The sequence below is a fragment of the Hipposideros armiger genome, unplaced genomic scaffold (genome assembly GCF_001890085.2).
Source record: "Hipposideros armiger isolate ML-2016 unplaced genomic scaffold, ASM189008v1 scaffold_26, whole genome shotgun sequence".
NCBI classification, from domain to species: Eukaryota; Metazoa; Chordata; class Mammalia; order Chiroptera; family Hipposideridae; genus Hipposideros; species Hipposideros armiger.
The window spans coordinates 1267314-1293634 of NW_017731376.1; the positions used below are offsets into that span (position 1 = coordinate 1267314).

General features: G+C 42.0%; 1 protein-coding gene across 1 annotated transcript in view; it reads left to right on the plus strand.

Moving 5' to 3' along the window:
- Positions 1 to 300: 300 nt before the first annotated feature.
- The window catches only part of SGMS2 (sphingomyelin synthase 2), a 107545-nt gene continuing 81524 nt past the window's right edge, over positions 301 to 26321 (plus strand). Inside the window, exons 1-2 of the mRNA XM_019636078.1 lie at positions 301 to 398; positions 8512 to 8634. The gene's annotated coding sequence lies outside the window, so the exon portion shown is untranslated. The remainder of the gene's footprint in view (positions 399 to 8511; positions 8635 to 26321) is intronic.

Consider the following 26321-nt stretch of genomic DNA (forward strand, 5'->3'; position numbering starts at 1 on the left):
TTTTCGGATTATTTCTTTTTTCGATATAACTCGCTAATTGCTCTAGACAGAAACTCCCTGGAACACATGGACCAATATCTTTAGACTTTTATTATTTTATTGCTTAGTGCAACTTGCAAAAGTTGTACAGAAATAGTATTGAGAATGAAGGGGAAAAAGAAATGTGGGTAAAAACTACTAAAATAGTACAATGAAAGAAACTTGTTACTGAATTTTTTATTCTTATCTCAATTACTAGAGCTCCTGAAATAAAGCAATGGACTAACTTTCCTCTTTCTAATAGATTCTAGCAATCCATGAAATGACCTCTGGAGAACTGGATGATGTAGAAGTATGGGGTGTGGAAAATCTACAAGCCCAAGTCCAAGCATGGAGCTCTGCAGGAAACATAATCTCAGGTATTGAAACTAATCCATAGACTAGAAATAACTTTACTGTGCTTTATCTAAAGTTCAAAAATCTTAAATCCTTTAAGTCTTGTAAAGTTAATTAATTGAAGTTAACTCTCACAGTTAGCAAGTAGAGTTTATGTTCTTATGCTTCAGGATACTAACTTAACTCCTATTAGAAAAGCCCACCCTTTCAGCAAAAAGAATGTATTAAGTACCTGAAAATAACCATGGTTCATATCAAAAAAGTTTATTATTGCCTCACTGCAAGAATTCATGACATTTTAGTCAGTGATTTTGTTCCTCTGCCAAAGCATCCAAAGAAACAATTTCAAGTAAATATCCTTTCCGTCAGCTTTCACTGAGTCCCATGAAGAGTGTTCACATAAAGGCAACTGATGGGAGCATGACATCTTAACAGCGGAGAGCTGCTCCTTTTCCTTCTGCTCTAGTATGGAACCATCTGGATTTAAAAAATGGGACTCAATAGGCATTCAAAAATCAGTAATAGTAATGAAATATTTATGTAACACTGAGCTTATAGTGGTTTTGTTTACATAACATTTTAAGGTTAAACTGTCTAGCCTAGCTGGCTATATCGATTCTCCATGTTCTAAGACTAGTTCAAGGATAACAATGGTCTGGCTGTGATCTCTAGAAGGCCAGTTTCACAGTCCTGTGACAAATAGAACTTGAGAAATATTTGTTCCGTGTTGTGGATCCAGCCCCCATCTGCCAATAGCTTTAAAATCATTTTTCTTCGTGGCCATACTTCTAGCAGTCACATAGGTCATTATTATTTTCCCACTTAAGATTACACGAATGAGACAGAAGAAGTTATTTTTCTATGAAGTAAGGCACATAACAGGATAAGCATTAATTCAGGTTTACTGCCTTAGGACAGGAGCTGTCGGTCATCTATTGAGCAGTATGTGGAGTTCATATACACTGTGCATTTAGCCCATTTTTGTTCTCATTCTCAATCTTCTGAGACAATTAGTCCATTGGCTCTTCAACCCAGATTCACTCTGTAGGAGTCATAGTTGTGATTGGTAGTATTTACATAAAGCCAAGAGTTTATTATCTTCTGACCTAATACATCTGTAAATAAGAAATCATATAATCCATCTGGTAGTCTAGAAATAATGCTGTTAGCCAACAATTTTCTTTGTTTAATATGTGATGGTTAAACTCATAAAAACATAACTTGGAATGATAGCAGTTTCCTCTATTACTCCATAAGGTTTTCCCTGGTTCATTGGGGCTGTAGGTTTTTCTGTTTGTTTGTTTGTTTGTTTTGTTTTTTAGCTGAGCCATCCTGCCACCTGTTGGCAGCTCAGCAGCAGCTCAGCTCGGGGGCTCACTGGCCCATGTGGGAATTGAACCGGCAACCCCGTTGCTCAGAGCTCGCACTCTTGAGCAAGTTCTTAACCAACTGAGCCACTCGGCCGGCCCAGGGGCTATAGGTTTTGACACATAATTGTACATATGCTTCAACATACACAATTTAAAAGAAAAAGAAATCGCTCAGAAGATGAAATGCAAAACATGTAGAATTACATACTAACAACAACAAAAAAAAACACCTTATCAGATAAATTCTCTTTGGGATTATTATTAGGATTTTAATCAAAACCAAAAATCCTAGCCCAGGCTTTGCAAATGTGGGCAGCACTACAGGCATTCTTTGGAATGTTAAAGATTTTGCAGCTTGGCATTTTTTTGGTGATTCTTTCCTAAGAAACAAGTTTTAAAAAAAGAGCCCAGTGAGTGAGTTATTTAAACTCCCCTTGGATTTCTTGAGCTGAGGTTGTAGGAAAAAGCAGCTTGCAAGGAGAGGTTCGGTTAGACAGAATGTTGGGTGAGCAATTGCCTTCAGGTTCCCTTTTCAGCAGGGACACTCTCTGTTCACTGGCTCTGCCTGCCAGGATATTTGCACATGGCATTTGAGGTTTGGGGGCGGGCCAGTCAACATGAAGTATTTTTCTGCATGACTGCTTACCTTTCTCACAACCTTGATAAAGCCCTATCACCATGATTGATAACTGACAAAAGTGTGTTATGAAATGTGACCCTGTTCCTCTGGCATTGCACCCAAGGTCACACTCCAATCCCTGCCCGCTTTAAAGAACCACTACTGAGAAACACTACCATTCAGGTCAGCAGCAGCTGGGGCATGTGCCAATCCATGTGCCCACTGCAGGTCACTGACAGACACACTCTGTCCTTAGAATCCAATTACACATGCTCAACATGGCCTATGAGTGGCATGACCCCTGCCCACCTCCAGCATCAGCTCATACCCATCTCCGCCTCGGGCGCCACCTGACAACCACATGAGTTTCCTTCAGTTCCTCAGAAGGGGCAAGCTTCCTCAAAAGACCTCAGCTGTTCCTTCCACCCAGGGTGCTTCCCACCTCCCCAGCACTCAACCCTCACACATACAGGCACATTTACACACACACACACACCATTCTCACTCTCTCTCTCTCTCTCTCTCTCTCTCTCTCTCTCTCTCTCTCTCCCCCCTTTTCCCTCTCCCTCTCCCTCTCTCTCTCCCCGCCCCCCCCAACTCCTCCAACTCCAGCCTTTGACAGTCAGCTTAATGTCATTTACTCAAAATTTAGCCTTCCCCAACCCCTAAATCTAAATTAGGCTCTCCTATAACGATGCCTTAAACTATCCTGTCCTTTGCTTTTACAAGTCATATCCCTATTGGGAAAAAAATGTGTTTATTTTTGTGATTTGGTTTTAAAGGTTTTTTCCCTCTTTAGGCTAATAGCAAACTCCATCAAGGTAGTCTGGGTCTCTCACTTACCGTAGTAGTTCTGACAACTAACATGTAGCAAACACTCAATAGATAAATATTAGTTAAAGAATGAACTTACCTTCCACATTGCATGCCAGGAGGAAAGGTCTAAGGACACTGGCCCATCATTTTCCGGAATCTAGGTCCCTGCTCTATGATGAAGCTCTTGAAAAGGGCCAGGATGTGCCTTTTAACGGTCACAGAGCCAATTGTGCCCAGAGGTTGCTAACCAGCCCTGACCACGCAGTCATCCTGCAGAAGAACAACTAGCTCATTCCCTGCTTGCTTCTAGCAGGAGAGCACTGGGTAACAGGGACACAAAGCTCCTGTGCGTAATAGGCAGGAGCTCTTTGTTCACTTTCATCTGTTCCCCACACAGATGGTACATGTCCCCCACTTTCTTCTGGACAGCTCCCTCCACTTGCGCAGTTAGAAGGCATTAAAGCACTCCCGATAATTGCTTTTATGTCTTCAAATGTTGTTAGGTGCAGTTAAGGAATGTTATCTTCTGCAATGCCTCAAACCAAATTGCCATGTGTTGTTAAGCCTCAACTCCAAGGAGACCACATCATAGAAGCACCAAGTTCAATCCTTTCTCTACAGAGTTCCCGATCCAGGAGAACTTAATATGCGTGCCACTGCTTTGTTGCGGGATAGTTGTTGCCTCCAGCCCTCCTTATACAGCAGTGGGACACCCCGTGGCTTAAGCACATTCAGACCAGCAGTGTCCCTGGGCGTGATACTAAATACATGCAGCCCGAACTCACACTCCTCTGAAATTTCTGTCCATATCATGACATGAGGAAAATGCTGTTCAGTTGATAAAGGATGGAGTCTCCTAAGAGGAACTTGATGGCCCTCTGTGGGCAGTTATCCGTGGGGATGAGCACAGTGCTGGAGCTACTTGTAATAATACCCCCTAGGCAGGCATTGGGTCATGTGCACCCTCTCCACGGCTGGCATCTAACTGTGTCTGTGGCCACACTAGAGACACCCCTTAGCATCCTCCAAGGGCATGAACATGACTAGTAGCAGCTACAAATAAATGATTGTTAGAAATTCTTGCTCTAAGCCAGCTGACTTTACAGTTCTTGGGCCATTTGTTTTAAGTGTGGTTCCCTTGCAGTTCCTAATAGGTCTTGGCCATACATAATTTATGGCTTCTATTTTAAAAGTTCTATCAGAAATCAATAAGAATATAAACACACCCACTGTTGTAAATGTCCTAACAGCAACTGCCATCCTGGGCCATGCTATTCTTTTCAGGGAGGTAATGAGAACAATTGATGTATGTCAGTTGTTTTGTTCAGGTTGAGCCACAGCTAGACAAAATATTAGCTCATGTTAAGGAAGAACATTCTACCCTGAGACTTTTAACTCAGAAATAATCACTTAAAGCATAGTTAGAACTCAGCAGCACTGTAGCACAGTTGAGGTTTCAATATATTAAAGAATGTGTGCTCTATAGATTATGTTGGGATAGTTTTCCAACCAGAAAATATAATTAAATTACTACCATGTAAGTCACTTTTTGGTATTTATTGAAGTCTTTGACTACAGTACATGCAGTTGGTAGTTTGACATTGCAGTGTGATAATTGCTTAATTAATGTATGATCAATAACTTAATTAAGTCATTCAGTAAATATTTATTAAGGCCTACTATGTGCCAGTCACCATGCCGGGTATTGGTGTTTCCACAGTGGAGAAGTCTCTACCCCTGCCTTCAAGATGTGTTCAGTCTACTCTACGTCCATGTTTAAATTCTTCCCTTAACTCTGACGGATGGTCAATAGGTCTTGTTCATCTCTGTATTCTCAGTGTTCTACTGAGTGCCTGGCACACAGTCGGTACACAATAAATGCTTGTTGAATAAATTAATAAATGAATAAACTAATAAACAAATGAATGAATGAAGAAACAAGCCACCAAACAAAAAAAATCTAGACTGCCCAGAGACCAATCACCAGACCAAAAAGCAACATTCATTTTTCTCTCTCTTCTCTGAGTTCAGAAAACAGGAGAGACATACTCTTTCCCACCATGCCTACCAGTTGGCTCCTATGCAGCTCCCAGTAACTATTTTCCCATGAACACAATATTTCCCCTTGCTCTTTCATTTGTTCTATATGAAAAAATTGTCTAGAGTAATGTAAGGACCAGGGTGTTTGGTTTAATAAGCAGCTAATTAGCTGGGGCTCCCTCCCCTTCCATTTCCCAAAGCAAAGTCACACATCAGTTACCATTAGATTTTGATTTGAGGTTCTCTGATATATGCATTTCCTTCTGTGAATTTATTAGAACAAGCCTGTGCTCAGACGCTCCAGAAATCAGATAGGGAATGAAAGGTAACACAAAGATTAGTCAACTCCTCCTGTTTTAAAATCCTCCATGTAAATTAACTCCAGGTTTGACTGGGGCACCAGATTAGTCTGTGGCTCTCCACTGACAATGGCCGAGAGTTGCCTTATCCCACCAGGTCTAGGAAGAGTCTTTGTAAGTGACCGTTCAGCAGGTTCTCTGAAGTCTCCAAGGCAGCCAGCATTGAGCACCATTCCCTGGATATTTCCACAAGGAGACCAGGAAGAAACTGGGCTTTCTCAATTTAAACTGTGGGGAAAGTTCTAAGTAATGAAAAAGAATGTCAACATAGTAGCACTTCTCTAATATAGATCATTAAGCCTAGACATTTTTGTTTCTGGGTGTGAAGCAATCACAATTCACAAATCATATTACTTTTAAGACTGCAATAACTCTATCAGAAAAATCTTCATAGTGTTCTTTGGTAAAAATTATTCATTCATTTAACTATAAACTGACCTACAACATGATAGGTAGCAAATTAGGGGCTAAAGGTGAGTGTGAGCCAGTTCCTGTCCTGGAGGGGTAACAATCAAGAGAAAGAATAATTCCAAGGGTATTAAGTGCTGTGAAAGAATTTACACAAACTGTTCTCAGGGCAGAAAGATAAGAGCAACTTCCTGTCTCATGGAAAGGAGGGTGTGGCAGCTCAGTGCTTATGAGTGCAAACTCTAAAGACAGATTGCCTCCTGCCCCCATGCACCCACACACAGTCTAGCATCAAGTCTCACACAGTGTGGGGATTAAATGAGCTAATGCTTGTCAGGCACTTGGAAAACACTTACCATTTGTTAGCTCCTCTCCCCAAACTAAGTTGCCTGGCTTGTTCTTCTGCCCATTGCTATTTGAAACACTATCTTTATCCTGTAAGTAGGTTCATTTTTTTCCCTTGTTATTGAATATTCATTCTCTCCCCCAAAATCTTTATTAAAAGTCTAAATACATATTGTTGTTGTGCATTAGCTGCTGACAGCTGTTTCCAAACTTAATGAGAATTATGCCTCTCTCCCCCTAAACAAAAATCAGGCTTGAAAGAACCTAGGTCCCAAGGGCATAGCCAATTGGAAGTGGCCCCAAGTGCACCACTAAGGAGAACTCAAGTCTCCCAGTGTCTAGGTAACCAATTATTCAGTACACGTGCATACCCTTGAGCCCCAGGAGAGATGGAAGCACTCCAGCTGACAGATTCTAAGGCAGGACCACAGCAGTTCTGAAGACCTGTTTAATCCCAAAGCCAGCCTTGGGCTACATTTTGGGAGTGGGGGTGGGGATGCTCCCCTATTTCCCCTTTTTCCATAGGGAGAGGAGGAAATTTCTAAATTCCAGCCCTAGAGGGAGAGGAAGGACTGGGAGCACTTCTGGACTCTCCTGACCCCCTGTCATTCCCCCCAAGCAAGGAGGAATGACGTTTCTGATTGGCGATGTGAGGAAGAAGAATCAGAACTTATTTTCAGTTCCTTTTCCTCTATTTTAGAAGGCCTGGCCTCAGGATATTATGGATTGAATTGTGTCCCCCAGAAGAGATATAGTGAAGGGCTACCTTTCAGTATCTCAGAATGTGACCTTATTTGGAAATAGGGTCTTTACAGAGGTAATCAAGTTCAAATGATGTCACCAGTATGGTCCCTCATCCAATGTGACTGATGTCTTTATAGAAAGGGAAAATTTAGACACAGAGATGGACATGCAGAGAAGGAAGGCCGTGTGAAGAGGTGGGGGAGAAGGCCATGTGACCGTGAGGGCAGAGGCAGGAATTTTGCTGCCACAAGCCAAAGAACATCTGGGGCTACCAGAAACTGGAGGAAGCAAGGAGGGATACTTCCTCTACAGGTTTCAGGAGGAGCAAGGCCCTGCTGATACCTTGATCTCAGACCTCTAGCCTCCATACCTGTGCACTAATAAATGTCTGTTCTAAGTCACCTCGTTTGTGGTACAGTAAGTCCTCACTTAACATTGTATAGTATAACAAAACCAATTTTACCATAGGCTAATTGATGTATAAACAAGAATTCAGTGCCTAAGGCATCTCATCAACCAACGTTACAAGGAAATACCATTGAGCGAAACCTTATTGAGGATCTGCTGTACTTTGTTACAGCAGCTCTAGCAAACTCATATTCAAGACAAACGCTATCTCTGTTCGCTCTGCTGTAAATGACTGGCCCCTACTAAGAAAACCTGCATGTCCATCTCAGCCTGTGACTGAGAGGCTTGAATCAAATGGGCGTGAAGTGGGTAAGGCAGGGAGGTGGTGGGTCATAGTAATAAACCCATTAGTGAGCCTCCTTCTCTAAACAGCTTTTATTGGCAGCGAAGCCAGTAGTTTGATTGCTATCTTATTTCTCAATTATTTCTGATTTTGAAGAAGGGAGAGAGACCTGGTTTTCTGACCTCTACTCCAAATCTAGACTGAGGCACATAGTTTACATTTATTAACTCATTTAACCTTTATAACAGCCCAAAAGGGTATGTCCTGCTATTATGCCCATCTTACAGATGAGAAAGTCTAGGCATGAAGTGGTCAGGTAACTTAACAACAGGTAACGCGGAGGATCCAGGGCCAGAGTCTGTCCCTGCTGCCCCTGCAAAGGCTACATTCCAAGGAACATGCCATGAAATGGTCCCATTGAAAGGGTTCCCATAGCCAAAGGTGTGAAGAGAACCCTGGGTGAAAAAAAAAGGAAACTTTTCTTTAATCTCTCCTGATCTCCCCAGAGCCTCTACAATGCCAAGGTGCCTTATGACTCTGTAAGGATATGGAGTGCAGCCTTGGACCACGGTGCACTTTTCAGGGGGCATCTCTTGGGACTAATGTTCTAAGGAACATCAGTTTGGGAAACATTGAGAGAATACTCTGGGTGGGAGGTACTCTTGTTTCAATGTAGTCCAAGGACTTTTTATAATTTCTGTATGCCAATCAAACACTCAGAAATTCTTCATTTACATTTTACAGAGTTATAGAGGTGTACATTTGTAAGGCTGTGCCTTAAGATCCAGGGGCTGAAGCTGCTGCATATCCAAGCCATTGCAGTATGAAGACAGTGGAATCGCTGTCACAGAGCAAGGTCAGCAAAAGGTATGGCTCAGTCTCAGAGGGAAAAAGGAATGATTTATGGAAGAGTTGGGGTTTAAGCGGGCCTTGAAGGAGAAGTGGGACATCCGGCAATCATTTTGGACTAACTACTTTAGGCTTAAATTAATTCTGCTCCAGGATCGGGTCAGAAATCCTGGAGACTCCAGAGGTCAGTGATGATCCTAGAGTTTGTGCAGGGGCATTATTCCTTTAGCTAAGCAGAGGTCACAAATTGGCAGCCCCTCGGAAGGATGTGATGAGCAGGCTCTTGCTTGGCCAGAACAGCGTGAGTGGTATGCGCATGTGTATATGTGTGTGTAAGGGTAGGTTTCATTGAATCCAAGCACTCTTGGGTCCCACCATTACTCCTATTTTACTTACCTGTCTGGTCCCTGAAGGCATCTGAGTTTCCCTCTTCTAGGCTAGTGTAACTACGCGCCACAGGTAGAAGATGTGGTGCCGTAACTCCTCTATCAACATTTCAGTATAATGGACAGTGTCATGGAAAACATCAGAGAGACGGGACCCTGAAATATCTCTCTGGGAATGATTGGCTGATTCTTCCCAAGTTAATGAGCACAACCTCCCTCCAAAACGAATTCCCACTCCAGGGCAGTGGCATATATTTGTGCACTAGCCCTGCCTCTAGCCATTCGAGTTCAGTAATTTCTATAATAGATTATATTACGTGAAATTTGGCAGATCTGCCATTCTCTTAAATCTGCTGGAAAAAGGAGAAGAATAAGATGCCAAATAATTTAAAATGTAATCTTTAACAATCACTAAATAATGATCTGCAAGCCAGCTAAGTCATTTTCCTAAGGGGCTTTTTATGTTTGCTTTGGAATCTTTCATAGCTTTGGTTGTTTTTCTGTACTAATATGGTGGTTTCATTAATGCTCAGAAAGTAAGCACTGTCTGTTGACTTTGAAAATTTGTGTACAATATGTTGTTATGGTGCTAGGCACTTGAGTGCAATCAATGTGTTCCTACCTACAGTCCTCTTAGTAGAGGTGTGACCACAAGCACTATTCTCTGCTTCTTTATAATTATGGCGACACAGGGTCTGGACAAAGATAACAGAAGGCTTTTGTGAGCCTCTTCTCACCTTTTCTTCTCAAGGGGGCAGAAATAGGAAATCACTCTTTTCACTCCCTCAGTCCAATTTCGGCCTTGCAGCTTTAAGCCATTCCACAGACACAACCGCTTTTTTCTTTCCTCTTTGCACAGGCATTTGCCCAGTGAGGGCACTGTGGTTCTGAGACACTGTAGACCTCTGTAGAGCAGAGCCACAAAAATGCCCTGCCTGTACCTGCCTAGCTCCTCCTCCGGGCAGTCCTCCCCCTGCAGGGGCTGCTGGGGATAAGACCTGGGCAGAGCGGCGGCGTGCCCATCAGGCGGCTCACTCACAGGGAAATGCAACATTCCTCCCCCTTTGCAGCAGTCCTGTCTGGGCCTTCCTCTCCCAGGGCAGGAAGCTGCACTCATGTGTATGGGCGTGGGAGAAGCCATACATTGAAACGTTTATAAGGGAATGGAAAATGATGAGTTGGAATGGGTGGGGCAGGAAACTTTGCTTTACATTACAAACACTGCCCTGTTTGATTCGCTAACTAGGTATTACTACTTCAATTTTTAAAAATATTTAAATTCACCCTTGAATATTTGGGCTGCTGCCCCCTCCTTGCAGGCAAAGCTTTCTGAAGGAGTTGTCAGTGCTTCCTGCCTCCCTTTTTCCATCTCCTGTGCAATGTATTTAAACAAGTTATAATGTGTAATTGATTTTTATCCAATATATGCATATAATTTTAAAATGTTCAACTACTATTATTAATACAAGGCTTTAGTAAAAAATAACACTCCGATGTCCAATCTACATTCCTGCTCCCCCATTTCCACTCCTCGTGGAAACCGCTTTCAACATTTATGCTTTGTCTACCAGGAATTATTGACGTATTTTAAAATTATAGGGTTATACTGCTATTTCTTGATATATTTTAAACATTTCCTATGTACCTCCTGTTATAGGAGTTAAAGTATGTCCTCTCTCTTTCTCTCTCTCTCTCTCTCTCTCTCTCTCTCTCTCTCTCTCTCTGTCTCTCTCTCTCACACACACACACACACTCAGAGAAATACACACCCCTTCCCTTCCCTTCTTCATCCTCTTAATATAGCTGTGAGGGCAGAAAAAAATATTTTTCCTCTCACCTTTCTAAATTCTTCTGAGTAGGCTAATCATCCAGTTGGCAGAGACAGAGTAACAGGAGAAAATGTCAAAAATTTATTAAGAGTGTACATGTGGGGGTGCCATAAGAATATGAGACCCGAAGACACGTTGGGCAGTTGAGGTTTATATGCCATTCTGGACAAAGGGGAGGGAGACAGGGGTCTGGGGTTTCAAAGGGAAAGCAGGAAATTTACTAGTAGATCAGAAAGAGCAAAGGTGGTGAACAAATCTTGTTGGGCCACCAGAAACAATGGGACACGGGGAAGTTCGACAAGCAGGCGTTGCTAAATTTCTTCCTGTCTGCCACATTTACTTTCCATTATGATTCTAGGGTGATGCTCCCTTCCTTTAGGCAGGTTTTTCTATCTGAATTCCTTTAGACACGTAGCGGGGGAAGGTTCAAAGGTTTTTTTCTGAATCTTTTGTTTCGTGATAACCAGTTTAAAATCAATATCACAAAAGGCACATTTGGGGGTGACAAAACTTTGGTTCCCTTCATAGCCTTGTTTTAATTTTTGGCTAAGTCAGCAATCACTTACATTATTATGACCCGTAAATATCAGATACCTTGACCTCGGATTTCCCAGCCTTTGGAACCGTGAGAAATCAATGTCTGGTATTTTGTCTATGTTTTTTTGTTATAGCAGCCTGAGCAGTCTGAGACAGTACCTTTTTTATTGGATAATTATGACTATATCAGTATCTATCAGTCTTTTCTCATGGGTAATTTAGATTCTGTAGAGAAGACTCCTCCAATCCACTATCCAACCTGTTGATAGAATTTCAGGAGCACAGCAGGGGAAGGAAGTCTAAGAACTATACTTCAGTATGAAAATTTTCACTTAATCCCCACATTTCTGACTCCATGCATTGTCCTGTCCTTATGCTGGTCCTGGTATCCCAAAGTCAAGTCTCTCGTTAATCCAATTTCTTCTTGGGCAGGCTGGAGGTACATGGAGATGTATGTAGTCCTCTAGCTGGGTCATGTAAGGAAGGGGTTCCATGAGCTCAATCGTTCTATAATAATTTGCAACCATGACCCCTGTTTTCATCCAGGCACCTCACCTCCACCTTCTATAATACCTGCTGAATCGAAGTACAGAACATCTAAAGGGTTTTACGTGGTAAACTGATTTATTCCTCATCAAAATTCCTCAAGCCTGCCACTGCCCCCAGGTACAGAGGCATATATCCCCCTACCCAGTTAGTCAAGTCAGCTTCTCATTCCCAATATGCTTTCCATCTTCCAACAATGGATTGACATTGCTTATTTGCTTCTGCCTCCTTTCCTATTAGTCTTGACCTTGTGAGTTATTATCTCTTATTGGGTTGTCAGAAAAGTCATGACGCAGTTTTGCAACGAAAAACATAGAAAAAATACATCATGACTTTTCTGACAGCCCAATATTATTTGTTTTTGTTTGTTTGTTTTTTGTCATTTATGCTACAAAGCTTTATTTACATAGTTCTTCAGATCCTTTGTTCTTATTTGGTGGAGATATATTAAAGAGCAGACCCTCAGTATGTCCTCAAGCCATGCTGGCAGACTCCACCTGTTTCCATCTCCCCAAAAACTGTTTTTACCAAGGGTGGCAAAGATCTCCATTGTTGCCAGTGGTGATGGAGGCTTTTCTAGCCTTATCTCCCCCAGCTATGAGCAGGAGGTAACACTGTTGACCCCTCTCTCCTTCACACAACACTTCTCTCCGGGTGTTACCTGGTTTTCATCTACATTACTGCTTCTAATTATCTGACTCCTTTATTGGTTTCTCCATCTCTACCTGATGTTGAAATGTTGGCATTTCCTAGGTCTTAATATTGAAACTTCCCTTTTCTAGTCACGTTTTTTTTTCCCCCTTGGGCAATTTTAAGCATTCTCATAGCTTTAACTATTATATTATCTACTCCCAGATTAATATTTCCAGACCTCACCTTCTCCTCTGAGCTCCAGACTTACCGTGTTTCCCAGAAAATAAGATCAGGTCTTATATTAATTTTTGCTCCAACAATCTACATTTATTCATTTATTCATGTACAAAAATCTACATTTATTCAAACAGTCATGTCTGGCTGACGATCTTAACTAGGGCTTATTTTGGGGTAGGGCTTATATTACAAGCACCCTGAAAAATCATGCTAAGGCTTATTTACCGGTTAGGTTTTATTTTCGGGGAAACACAGTATCTATCCAACCATCTATTTGACATCTCTGAGACATCAGATAATTATTTTTACTCATTCAACCAATATCTATTGGGTTCTTACTATATGCCATGGAATATTCTAGGTTCTAGGGATATATAAATATCAACTCTCTCTCCTTCATGATGCTTATATTCCAGTGAGAAGAGACAAAGATTAACAATTGACCTTATGAAAGAGTCATAGTATAACGGAAGGTGATGAAATAGCAGTGCTACAAACAAAAGAAAATGTAGAATGCTGGGGATGGAAGAGCAGTTGTGATTTTAAGTAGGGTGGTCAGCATAGACCTCACTGAGATGCTGAAGTTTGGGCAAATGTTTGAAGGAGGTGAGGTCAGGAAGCTATCTAAGATATATGTAGGAAAAGCATTCCATGAAAAGGAAAAGACACTGCAAAGGTCCTGAGGTGGGAGTGTACCCGGCATGTCCGCTGGACAGCTAGGAGGCCCGTGCAGCTGGACAAGTATGAGCTCGGAGGCATGTAGAAATTTGCCTTCGCTCAGACTTAGATGTGGAGTCATTGGATGACTTTGAGTTACAATTTAAAAAGATCCTCTTGCTGTTGCACAGTGCATAGATATGATAATGCAGTATGAGTAAGACAGGGGAGACTAGGAGGACCCTAGGGCAGAAATTTCAAACTTCACATGTACAAAATTGAACTTTTAAATCTGCTCTCCTTAATCTATTCTTCCCTATAGTCTTCCCTAGGTCAATAATTGGCTCCCCCCAGAAGTGCAGGCCAGATATCTGAGTCAAGCTTGTTTCCTCCTTTTCTATCACCTCCTTCTCCCTAAATCCCATCCCTAATCTGTGAGCTCCTCCGGATCTCTAACCCATCATTCCTATTCCTGGTCAACAACCATGGTCTCTTATCTCTAACAAAAGGCATTAGCCAAGTCAGATAAGCTTCTGTCATTAAATTTGGGCCAATTACTGGAGCCTCCTACACTGAAGCTACCAACAGCTACAGGGATGTATCTTCTGATGATTGGAGCACATTCCCTCACTCAGAGATCCTCTTGCCTTCATATTCCCCAAGTCATCAGCTGCCATCCATCCTCCAAAAAGTAAATTTCTTTCTATTAATTATTCAAATTTCATCTGTTTTATAAAAAGGAAAACATGCCGAGGTGATCTTTAAAACAATTCATTGTGGAAGAAACCACCAAAACAATACAGAAATCAGAAGAAATAGCAATAAAATTTTCCATTTGGGGAAGGGAGAAAAACACAACTACCAAAACATTCCTTTGATTTTTTTCTTTTTTTCTTTCTGCCACCCAAGTTTTATTTGTACTTGACAAGGCCAAACTAAACTTTCTTGCCTTGTTTGGAACTGCAAGGATTTATCCTTTTTTTTTTTCCCCACACCACAGCAGTCTTCTTCTAACATAGATAGTCTACTTCAACCTTTCACCATAATCCCACTGGATTTCTTCCCCATTTTCTCTAGAGAATGTGATTTGAGTACATATTTCAGAGCCATAAAGGAAATTCTAGTTGATTATTTTTCATCACTGATTACTACTCAGTGAAGTTGGCACACTCCAAGATAAAAATAAAAAAAGATTCTTTCTTTCATACATGTTTTCATGTGGCAAAAACGATGCACTCATCCTTCTGTCATGGGTACTTGGGAAAAGATCATGGAGGGCTGTCTGAAGGACTAACAAAATGGTGGTCTCAATTTGTTTTGCTTTATTGATTGTTTCATTTGTTTCCTTAACATTTCTGCAATTTGAAGCATTCCTGCTCATGCAAAGGAAGAACAATATAGCAGTTAAGAGTGCAGCAGTCCTGAAACCAGCTGCTGAGGTTTAAATCCCAGCCTGGCTACTTATTAGATAAGTGACCATGGGCAGGTCACTTAACCTTTATCTCTCAGTTTCTTCATCCTACTGATATAAGATTGAGATATGCCCAGCACATTCTAAGTGCAATGTAAGTACTCGCTACATCTAAGGGCTAGGTGTGCTACATCTAAGGGCTAGGTGTACAATTGTTGCTGGGGATTAAATGATAGGCAAGAGTGACACCATCTTGCCCTGTGGAGCTTTCTAGCTGTAGGACTTAAGCAACAGACTTAACATAAGCCTCGGTTTACTTATAATCAAGTGTCTTCCTTACAGGATTGTTGTGGGAATCACATGAGATGTGTCAAGGAAAATGCTTAAATAGGTTATGGTGAATATTAAACACTCAATAAACAGCCTAAGGGATGTAATAACTTATGCTAGGAGAAGTTTAGGGTGCTACAGGAGCTCCCAGTAGGATATTTAAATTGAGTCCTGATAAATAAGGAGGAATTAGCCAGAAAAAGAAAGGGAAGAGAGTTCCCCAGAAGAGGAAGCCAGAGAGCTTCACCGGTTTAAACAAACTAGACGTTTAATATAATGAAGAATGGGAGCTGGGAGTGGCAAATTTTTATTGGAGTGGTAGGCAGAAATCAAGTCATAATAGACCTTTTCAGCTCTACTCGGAGTTGTACTTTATCTTGAGAAATGGGAGAAATAAAAAGCCATGCGATGGGCTTAAGGAGGGGAATGATGAAACCAGAATGGCATTTTACAAAGAGCCTGAAGGCTGGAGGACGTGGAATAGAATGGGAGGGACTAAGGCTGGAAGCAAGGTTCCGTTTGGGAAGCTGCTGCTGGTTCTAGGTTCTAAATGAGGGCTGGATGGTGGGAACCTGGGACAGAGTAATGACAGTGCTATGGAGAGACCTGACACCTTTCCTCAGCTCTGTGGCTTTGGTGAGCACTTCATGTATTCAGTTTGAAGTCTTCTTTTTTCCTATACAGATGCTGCTGTGACCATTTCTTTGGCTCATCCACTCTTACCTACAGCAACAAGGGGTATTGTTTGTCCTCCTAAAACCTCCCAAAACATCCTGCCTCCGCAGCAGGGTTGGAGGAGAGCTGAGCAGCATTTGCTGGTTTGAGTGCTCATTGTCTCCCATAAAGAGAACAATTCTTCATCAAATATTGCTGGAGGCTCATACCATTTGTGTTACATGCTGCCATCTGCAGCTGCCCCTGGATGTGTCATACAACTGCAGTGCCACAGAGATAATGAGGATGGCAGTTTTCCATCTAGAAGGTTCATGTTTACCTCACTGGAAGTAGGAGTACAAGTATTTCTTCATAAAATGAAATAATTAGTCACAAACATCTCCATCACCTGACCATACTTTACCCAGCCATTCTATAATAGAACAAGTCCTTGGAAATGATTTGTCTGATGGGCAGTGTGTGTGTGTGGGGGGGGGGTACATAAACTCTTTCATGGGACCCCAACCCATCCTAATCACCTAATCACCAGAGTTCAAGGTGACTTATTATCTAATATAGAGGTTGTGGGTTGTGATAAGATAAATGAGCAATAAATATCTTATTCAAATAAAGAAGAAATACCATTGTAGAGGTCATTGGCCCCTCTCTTTTTCTCCAAAACCATGGTATTTGGGGTGGAGGGAGTTTTATGGATTTTGTCTCTATTGTCATTTTTGCTCAATAGAAGCCCTGATCAGAAAAGCCTCAAGCAAAATTATAAGTAGACAAGATGAATTTAGACATTTTCCACTTTTCACGACTCTTTGCATCCCCTCCTTTAGTGCCTTCACCTGCTACGCTCTTGAAAGCAGGAAAATGAAAGAACTAATTCACTTTAGTATGTGTGTCTTTATGTAAAGTAGATCTAGTCCCAGAAAAGCAAAGGTGACTTCAGATTCAGAGGGCCTAAGGAATCTGCTGGAAAACATGAATTTAGGGTCATGAAGATAACAGGAAGAAGTATGAGTCAGAACCGGTTCAGTTGAGATCAACGTCCAATCTGAGAGCCATGAACAGCAAACTTTCCTCCTGTCGTCCCCTCTGGCCATCCCCTGTGCAACTTTAACATTTAAAATCACAAACCTTCCAACCCCTGACCTCAGATCTTTAATTGCCACTACTGTAGCTAGCTTCCACCCTATGGTACTTATGCAAAAATCCCATGGCCATAGTTGGGTTAAACCATATCACTTAGAACTGTGCCCATTCCAGAGTAATAAACTTATAAATCTCTGTCTCAGAAAATAGTGGCCTCAGATCTACACTTCAAGTTCATGGAGACTTCAGCCTTTACCCCTTGTCTCAATCTCAGCCCTTCATAGCTTTAGGGCCTCTTTAACCTGAATTCCATTTCCTCATTCACTACACTAAATTTCCTAGGTTTCTACTTTATGCTAGACATTGTTCTAGACCAGTTGTTCTCATCCGTGGCTGTATACACTGGAATCATTCAAAGACCTTTAAAAAATACTGTGCCTAGGACCCACCCAGAGATTCCAATTGAATTGGTTCATGGTGCAGTTTAGGCATCAGGGATTTCTAAGGCTCTTTAGGAGATGTTAATCCACAGATAAGGTTAAGGACCACTGCTCCAGGTACTGGAGATACAGCAACAGACAAGACAAAGCGGGGCTCTATTTGAACAAGTTCAAATTCTATCCCTGCTCTTATTACTAGCTGTCTCAATTCTCTTTCCAGCTTATCATTTTACTGTACTTGCTCCTGCAGGTTCTGGTTCTAGATGAAACCATTAACCACTGTCTCTACTCAAGCACCCAGGTATCCTGGCACAGCTGGGCTAAGCATATAACTCTGCTAGTTAGCTTCATTATAGATTTATGAACTTCATTCTCTGGATGGCTCTCAACATTGGCAAATTGTTGCTTTTGCCAGCTTCCTTTCTCATTTCTGATAGCAGACCTTTCTCTCTCTCTCTCTCTCTCTCTCTCTCTCTCTCTCTCTCTCTCAAAACCCCATGTTAAGACCCTGGCTCTCTCACTCTCAGCCAATAACTCAACCTCTTGTTTAACACAGAAAGTAGTGGTCATGGCAGTGTACTCCCTCAGCTCTCCTCCTTTCCACCTTAACATCAAATACCTTTTCTCTCCCTTACACCTTTAATTTCCCTGTATGGTCAGGTCCTTCTCTACTGTCTACAAATGGGCTCAAGCATCTGCCTAAATCATCTATTCCCTCTCTCCTTCGGACTTTCACTGACATAGAACTTGGAAGAAGTCTCTATCCTTGCAGCCTCCGCCTCCATTTCTCAACTTACTACTCCTGATTTTCTTTATTTTTTTTAATTAAAAAAAAATTTTTTTTTAAGAAATTTTATTGGGGAACAGTGTGTTTTTCCAGGACCCATCAGCTCCAAGTCAAGTAACTGTCTTCAGTCTAGTTGTAGAGGGCTCATCTCCTTGGCCCATGTGGGAATCAAACAGGCAACCTTGGTGTTATGAGCCTGCACTCTAACCACCTGAGCTAACCGGCCGCCCCTCCACCTTCTGATTTTCAATTTTACTTCTGCTGCTGCTATCACTCTACAGCTGTGCTTTCCAAACTTCTCCATATCATGGCAACCAGAAAATTATTGTATGTATGTGGCACCCTGAGGATAGTAATCAAGGTCACTCTAGACCCTCTTGACCATGTCAGGAACTTAAGGGACTGATTCTTCAGCTCACCTGCAGTCACTCATGGCTGACCAGCCTACCCTGGCATACCAGATGGGAAGCTCTGCTCCACGGAAACCGCTCTGGCAAAGGACACCAGTGACCTCACTGACAAATGCAATGTCTGCTTCCCTGTCCTCATCTGTTCTATAGCACAGTTTATGAGCATGGGGATTCTTTACTTAAAAGGACCACAGTTTGATCAGGATAATGTAGAATTGGCAGCCAGGGAGTAGGTGGAGATGAGAACTTACTATCTGCTTGGTTAAAGCCCAGTAGTTTAGGAGAATTCTGCCATTAATAGGCAATGCCTGGGATCCATGGTCAGGTTACATGGCCAGAGAAGGTAATTTGCACAGGTAAAGAGTCCCAGAGTCTTATTGACTAAGCAATTGGTAAATTGCGACAATCAAGAATCATTTTGCGGGGCTCGTTGGTTAAGAGTTGTCTTGGGAGTGCGAGCTCTGAGCAGCAGGGCTGCCAGTTTGGATCCCACATGGGCCAGTGACGCTGCGCCTTCTACAGCTAAGATGGTGAACAACAGCTTGACCTGAGCTGGGCTGCTGTGAGTTGCCGGCGATGGTGTAGGCTGCAGTGGGCTGCCATGAGCGGCCGTCCACAGCGACCCATCTGCCTCAGCTGGGAAAAGTGCAATGATAATACCAACATGGGCCAGTGATGTCCTCCACAGTTAGACTGAAGAACAAAAGGACAGCAACTTGTCTGTTCCCCTTCCCCGATTCCCCAGTGCTGTTCCCTCTCCCAATTCCCCAATAAAATCTTTTAAAAATAAAAATAAAAACAATCATTTTGTGTATTACTGTACCCCTAGAATGTTTTCACAAATTAATTCTATATAATTGAGATCCCGAGCATGGACTATCTGCATATTTCTGAGGAGAGGCAGTTTAGGGCCTCTTCGTATTATGAACCTTAGTATGGTTTTTGCTGTGTGTGTGGTTTTACTTGAGACTGTCCAGGGCAAAGCTGCATAACTGCTCACCTTACCTACATGTTGGCTTCTCTTTTTCTCCTAGTTGGCCCTTATATAAAGGTAAGGCCTGTCACAAGAGCAGTTTCCCACAAAAATAAGAGGAGAGGGAACGTTAACAACTAAATTTTGAGGTCGCTGGTCTCTTCAATTTGCCGTATTATCATCACTATTCCCAACTGGGCTAGATGTTGGAATTCACTGCCTTAGAAGTATCTTATCATAAACCCACCTGTCATGGGCTCCCATAACTCTGTAGGGAGTTGGGCTGGTTATTCTCCATTTGCCCTTCCAGATCCATGCTCACCCTTCTCAGCCCTGTTCCATACCCCTAGACTCTGAACCTTTACCTAATGCATCATCTGGGCTTCCTCACCCATCAGCTTTGGGTTAGGGTCAGTCACCAGCAAGAAATCTACAGGCAGGAGGAGAGAGGTCAGAATCATTGCTTTTCTCATTCTCTTCCCTCTTGCTGCAGCTCTGAGTGGTTACATTCTTCCAGCTAAGGCCACAGCCCCTTTTCCACAGTGCTAGCTCCTATCTGGCCTGGAAACATCTTGTCATCCCTTCCTCCTTCAGGCTTAGAGGTGATAATGACTTCCCAGTGTCCCTGGGTACTTCATCATTCTTGTTGTATCTTTGCACTGACCTCTCTGACTAGACTCTTTATAGATAGTCCCTTCATAAAACTCTTTTTAGTTAAACTCTTGGGTATGCCATCTTTTTCCTGCTAAGACCCTGACTATATGAGTGCATGTATAGTCACATGTCTGTGGTTCAGCATTTTGGTAAATATGAATACTATTATTATTCTATGTTTTTCCTCTTAACTTTTTCTGTTTATTTAGTTATCTACAACTTAAATTACCTGACACGTTTCAAAGGGTGTTATCCTAGGGATGAAGGGACAGTGGGAAGACAGAAGCTAGCCTGTAGGCACTGGTAGACACAATTAAAGTAGGTTCTAAGCAGATTGGCATTTTGTCCATTAGTTGGGTTAAAAACCTTTGAAAACACATGTGAAATAAGTACATTGTTTTAAGTTAATTCCAAGTGAAATATGATCACATTATGAGAATGTAATTCTCATGTATTTATCTTATTTTACCAACTGTACTGAAAACACTTTGAAAGCAAGGATACACACACACGTGTGTGTGTGTGTGTGTGTGTGTGTGTGTGTGTGTGTGTGTGTGCGCTACAACTTTTTCTCCCTTATAAAACTCAGCACAAAGTAGGTAGCACTTGATAAAGTTTATGGGATAGATGGGCTCAAAATGGGTGAAAAGTAAAATTAATCAAATATATTTATTGAGTAGCAACAGTTGCTAAGTGGAGAAACCTAGAATACAGACAATAAAAATAAGATAAGTTCTTTCCTTCAAATTTAATTAAAAGAAAAGTAAAGATAAGGAATGAAACTAGACCAAAGGAAGAGAGGATAAAAGAAGGACAAGATTAATTTATGAGAACTAGATATAAAAGGGCAAGGCAAGAAGAGAATGAAGAATGCCAGGTTGGATGTGGTCAAGAAATTAAATAGAGAACAATATATTTTAAAAGCACAAAAGAAAATAGGAAATGTTTTTTATAATTATTATATGCAATTAGTTTCTTCTGAATCTTAAACTGTTTGATATGAAATACTGAATGCAGACTAAGGAGTCATTGAAATTTAAAAGGATGTTGTAAAGATATCCTAAATGAGTCAATGATATGTGAATGTTCTCTGGATTCTTTTCAGTAGCAACATTAGTTAAAAGCAAGGTGTTACTTCATATTGAATTTATGGATTGCATATATAATATATACTTTGATGCCCACTGTCTGAAAACACACATAAGATTAGAAGGGTTGAATAAACTGAGAAGTTAAAGATTTTTGTCTATTATTACTCATCTTCTAGTCTCTTTATCCTATTGTAGATTTATATTTAACTACTAGGAAGTTGTAAAGACAACTAATAAAGTATTTGTTACATGTTTGAGGTCATTGTCTGGATAGTTTCATATAGGAAGCTCAACACTGCAATTATTACCTACCTTTCATCATAGATACGGTTTTGATCAACAGGCAGACTTTGTACCTTTCTCGTTAGACATTTTAGTTGGAGCCAACAGCTGAAAAGTCAGGTCTGCATATAGTTAACATGTCTTCCTGCAGTATCATCCTTCTTCACATTTTAAATTAGGAAAAAATAGCCTGTTTTCATTTGCAATTCAAGTCCCATCCCTTTTAAGAAGGGCCAGGTTGAGTAAGGTGATATAATTATACACAATGCCCTAATAAACTGTGTGGAGGAGGGTGTGTGTGTGCACATTCTAATTGGAATAGAACCAGGAGAAACAATTGGAGAGAAAGCCACTGAAGAGAATGTGCCTGTGAGACTAGCAGGCTGTCCAGATGTGCCCGACAGGGAGTCACTTTCCCGGTGTGGACACCAGTCTGTGAATACTGGTCTTCAGTTTATTTGGTAGGCTCAAAATTCAACTGTGCCAAAGTAGCAAGGTGGCTGACCTTCTAGACACTGACTCACAAGAATTAATCACAGAACACTCTAAACATCAGGATATAACTATTAATCTCGTCAGTTCTATTTCTCTAGACTTGACCCTGGACCAGTGACCATCAGGGTGGAGGTTGGGAGTAGGAGAGTTGAGGATGACCCTCCCTATGGAGAAGGAACGCCAGTCTCTCTGGGGAAGCTGTTTAAAGCTACTTAAATCCCCTCCCCCGCCTCTCCCATCTCCCTTTTACCTAACACCTCTTACCCAGTCTTGAAATTCTGATAGCCCCTTCCAAAATGTCATGGTCCTTGATAGAAAATTATGGCTAATATTTCTTTAGGAAGTGTGTAATTTGCTCAATGACATAGAAAAACAAAAAACAAAAAACTAGAGAATCATTGCCTTAGGTGAAAATTTTCCAAATTTTCCCAATTTAAGAATAATCTCAGTCACTTACTTTAAACGGTATCTGTAATTCCTCAAAGATTCATGTGGGTCTCACATGATGATTCTTATGAAACTGGAAAGTTTGGGCAATGTTGCTCCAGGCTAATCTATCTGGGAATCAAATCATGGTCATCATGCAGGCCAACTTTTTCCCGATGCTGAATTTCCAAAGTGCCTGTTCCCACTATCCTCCAGGAAACTCTCAGAACTTTATCTGCCATTCCTCATGTGGCCCCAACACTTACCCTTTTATGGGGGAGGCAAGGGTCATACGGTAAAAACAAAACAATCGCAGTGTTAACCAGTCAAGTATACACTCAGAATCTTAGCAGTTAGACAAGCCCTTACTTCTGGTTCAGGTACTATAGTTCAACCAACCAGATTCCCCCAAGTGATGGATACTCAGTACTATTCTCTCCAGCCCAATCAATGTCCTCCATTTCTACCCCTGCTCCATCAGAGCTGTCTACTATCCTAACAGACCCATGGCTTCCTCTGTTGATGAGCAGAGTATAGGCCCCAGCCTCCACCCCTACCAGGACCCCCTCTTCCCTAAGAAGGGGTGCTCAGTACTTTTTAACCAGTTTTCTCATGCTTATTCCCAGCATATTGGTCATGATTTGTCATTCATTATCAAGTATATCTAAGTGCCGCTGGTTAGGGGCAGATTCATGTTTTTGGATCCCGAGGGAGGAAAAGGGGAGGGGCAGGGATCTTCACAGTAGTTTGGCCTCTGAATAGAACAACTAATAGAAAATGAGACCATTTGCACTAAGATTAACCTCCTCTTGACATCTCCTGAACTTTATTATGCTAAATAAATATGTCTCCATTCCAGCTTTGAGTTACATTACATAAGGCCACATTCTACCACCCTGGCTTCGGGTAAGGGTCAAGCTGTCAGCTCCAAGAAAGGTAGGCAATGGGTTTAGGAAGAAAATCTTCCCCACCCCACCACACACCTATTCCATCTCCATATAGTTATTTCTGTGATTGTCTCTGATTTATTTCCCCTGATCTCCCTGACTCTACCCATTGCTCCCTAACCCTTCTCATGTATCCTCTAAAATCCCTACTCTATGATTGCAAACTCTCCAATATGCTCAGTTGTGTTTTGGAATATTCCCTATATTTGGGGCCTTAACTGAAATCTGGGGACACACTTTCTCCGCAGCCTGTATAGGGTGTCTGATTGTCTTCTCACGCTCTACATATCTTGGGGTTGAAAGGTAAAGTCTGTGTCCCTTTGATTTCTAGAGATGCTTCTGGACTGAGGTTAAGCCAGGCTTTAGTGAAATGCCCTGCTCCTTTGAGGCATTCAAGTCTTCTATACCACCCCCTTCCTCTCCTCATCCCAACTTATTATTAATTGATTGATTGGCCCCTGATTTACAGTCTTCGTCTCCACCTCTCATCTGGACATCATTCTAGGTAGCTTCAGCATCCATGAGAATTGCTTTTCTAATGCCCTGAACTGTGAAGTGACCTCTTTCTCTTGTCCTCCTTCCCTCCACCTCACTCATCCACTCACAGCCACATTCCAGGCCCTGCCATTGCCTCCAGCTGCTCAGATAAAAGGTTCATAAATCTCACCACCTGGTCTCTTATGCTTCCAAACGCTCCTATCTATCATCTCTGGTTCGCAGGTCTGCAGTGTCTCCCGCATCTCTAGACTATGGCTCTTTTTACTTTCCATTGATCCATTGGTTCCCTCCTTCCTCTTTGCCTCTCTCCCTGACCATCTTTTATCCTAGCCTAGTCCACTGTTTCATTGACACTGTCCCAGACACCTTCCCTCCTTTGCCTATCTGTGCCATTCGCCACCTCCATTCTCGGTGCCATGGCCATGGCTGAGCACTGCTGGAGAAAGACACTGTTGGTACCACTGTGGCCCTGACTTCACTTCAGTCTTCAGTGCCATCTGTCAAATGTATGAAGCTTCTCTAGCCAGTTCATATTCTTACTCTCCAGCATGGCTACTTCAAACCATTTCCATTCTTTGAAAAACCTCCCACCTGTTCCATTCCCTTATTCTCACTCGATGATGTCACCTTACGGTCAGCAGAATGGGTGCCCAGAAACGTCCACATGCTAATCCTTGGAACCCGTGAATACACGTATGTTACATTACTAAAGGATTTTGCAGATGTAATTAAGACAGTGGCCCTTAATATAGAAAAAGTAGCTTGTATTATCCAGATGGGTCCAATTGAATCACATGAGCCATTAAAAACAGAACTTTCTCCAGCTGAGGCAGAGAGGAGGCAGGGGAAGTCTCCCTGCCAGAAGGATTCAACACCCTTGTGGCTCTGGGACAGATGACCCTAGCTGCTAAGGGTGGCCCACAGCTGACAGTTGACAGGGGAATGAAGACCTTGGTTCTGCCGCAGGAGGGAAGGAGATTATGCTGACACCTGAGTGAGTTTGGAAGCTCGTTAGTCTGCTGTTAGGAGCCTAATGAATCTTGATTTCAGCCTTGTGAAACCCAAAGTTGAGAAACCTGCAGAGAAGGCTGCGGGACTTCTGACCTGCAACATTGTGAGATAATACATTTGTGTTGTTTTAAACTAGTACATTCTTGATCATTTCTTACAGCAGCAATAGAAAATTAATACCCACCTTCTAACTCATAGAAAAATGGAAGCATCAGAAGGAATGATTTCAGCTTTCTATAAGCAGCCTAACAACACAACTGCGTCACTCCCACACTTTCTATTTCCATTTTTCCCTCTTCTATTGGAGTTGTTCCTTCTCATGGTTCAGGGCATTTGTTCCCCCTGTGTTCTGGAGACCATCTCCTCCTGGCTACTCCTGAACCTTGACTATGGGTTATCTTCGCCATTGTCTCTTATCTCCTTTACTGATTCCTTCCCATCAGCATTCAATCAACTGTAGAACATTTTCATCACCCCAGTACCCCCCTGCCCGTTAGGAGTCACTCCTCATTTCCCATCAACCCAGATTGTATTTTGTTCTTTTGCATTTATTCTGGTACTTTTTTAGCACCCCTTACAGATCAGCACTCCAGGAAATCAATGCCCTGGCCCCTGCTGAGCTCTTCCTTACCCACACCTCCACAGCATAACCAAACTCCCTTGGGCTAAGGTCAACAAAGACCTCCATGTCATCAAATCCAATGGGCTTTTTTAGTCTTTATTTCACTGGTTCTCTCAGGAGCATTTGACGTAGACGGTCATTCCACCTTTTTCAAAAAGTTGTTTCCTTGACACTACATTCTCCTTGTTTTCTTCCTATCTCTCTAGTTATGTATTTTGAGCCTCATCTGCAGTGCTCTTCTTTATCAAACCTATAATGTTCGGCTCTGTCTTGGATCTCCTCCCTTCTCATTTTGTACTCTTTCAAGGTGCTTTCATTTTTTTGTTATGGCTTCCTTATTATCTACAGGCTGACTCTTCTCCAATTTATATCACTAATTCATGCCTCTTTTCTGAGTTCCAGACTATTATCATCAGCTGCCCACTTGACGTCTCCATTTATAAATCGCACATTTCAGACTCATCATGTTTAAAGCTCATCTTCTTCCACACGCCTGTTCCTATCTTGGCATTTCCTATTTTGCTTGGTAAAAGACACCACCATCCTCCCAAGTACTGAAGTACACAAAGGAAAAGGTAGGAGTTATCTCTGGCTCCATCCCCATATCTAATCCATTTGCAAATTGTGTCCATTATGCTTCAAATCCTCTCTGCTTCCTACATTCCCATCACTACTCTCCTAGCCCAGACTACTACCATCTTGCACTTGGACTGCTGCAGAGCTGCTCATTGCTGTCCCTACACCCTCCCCA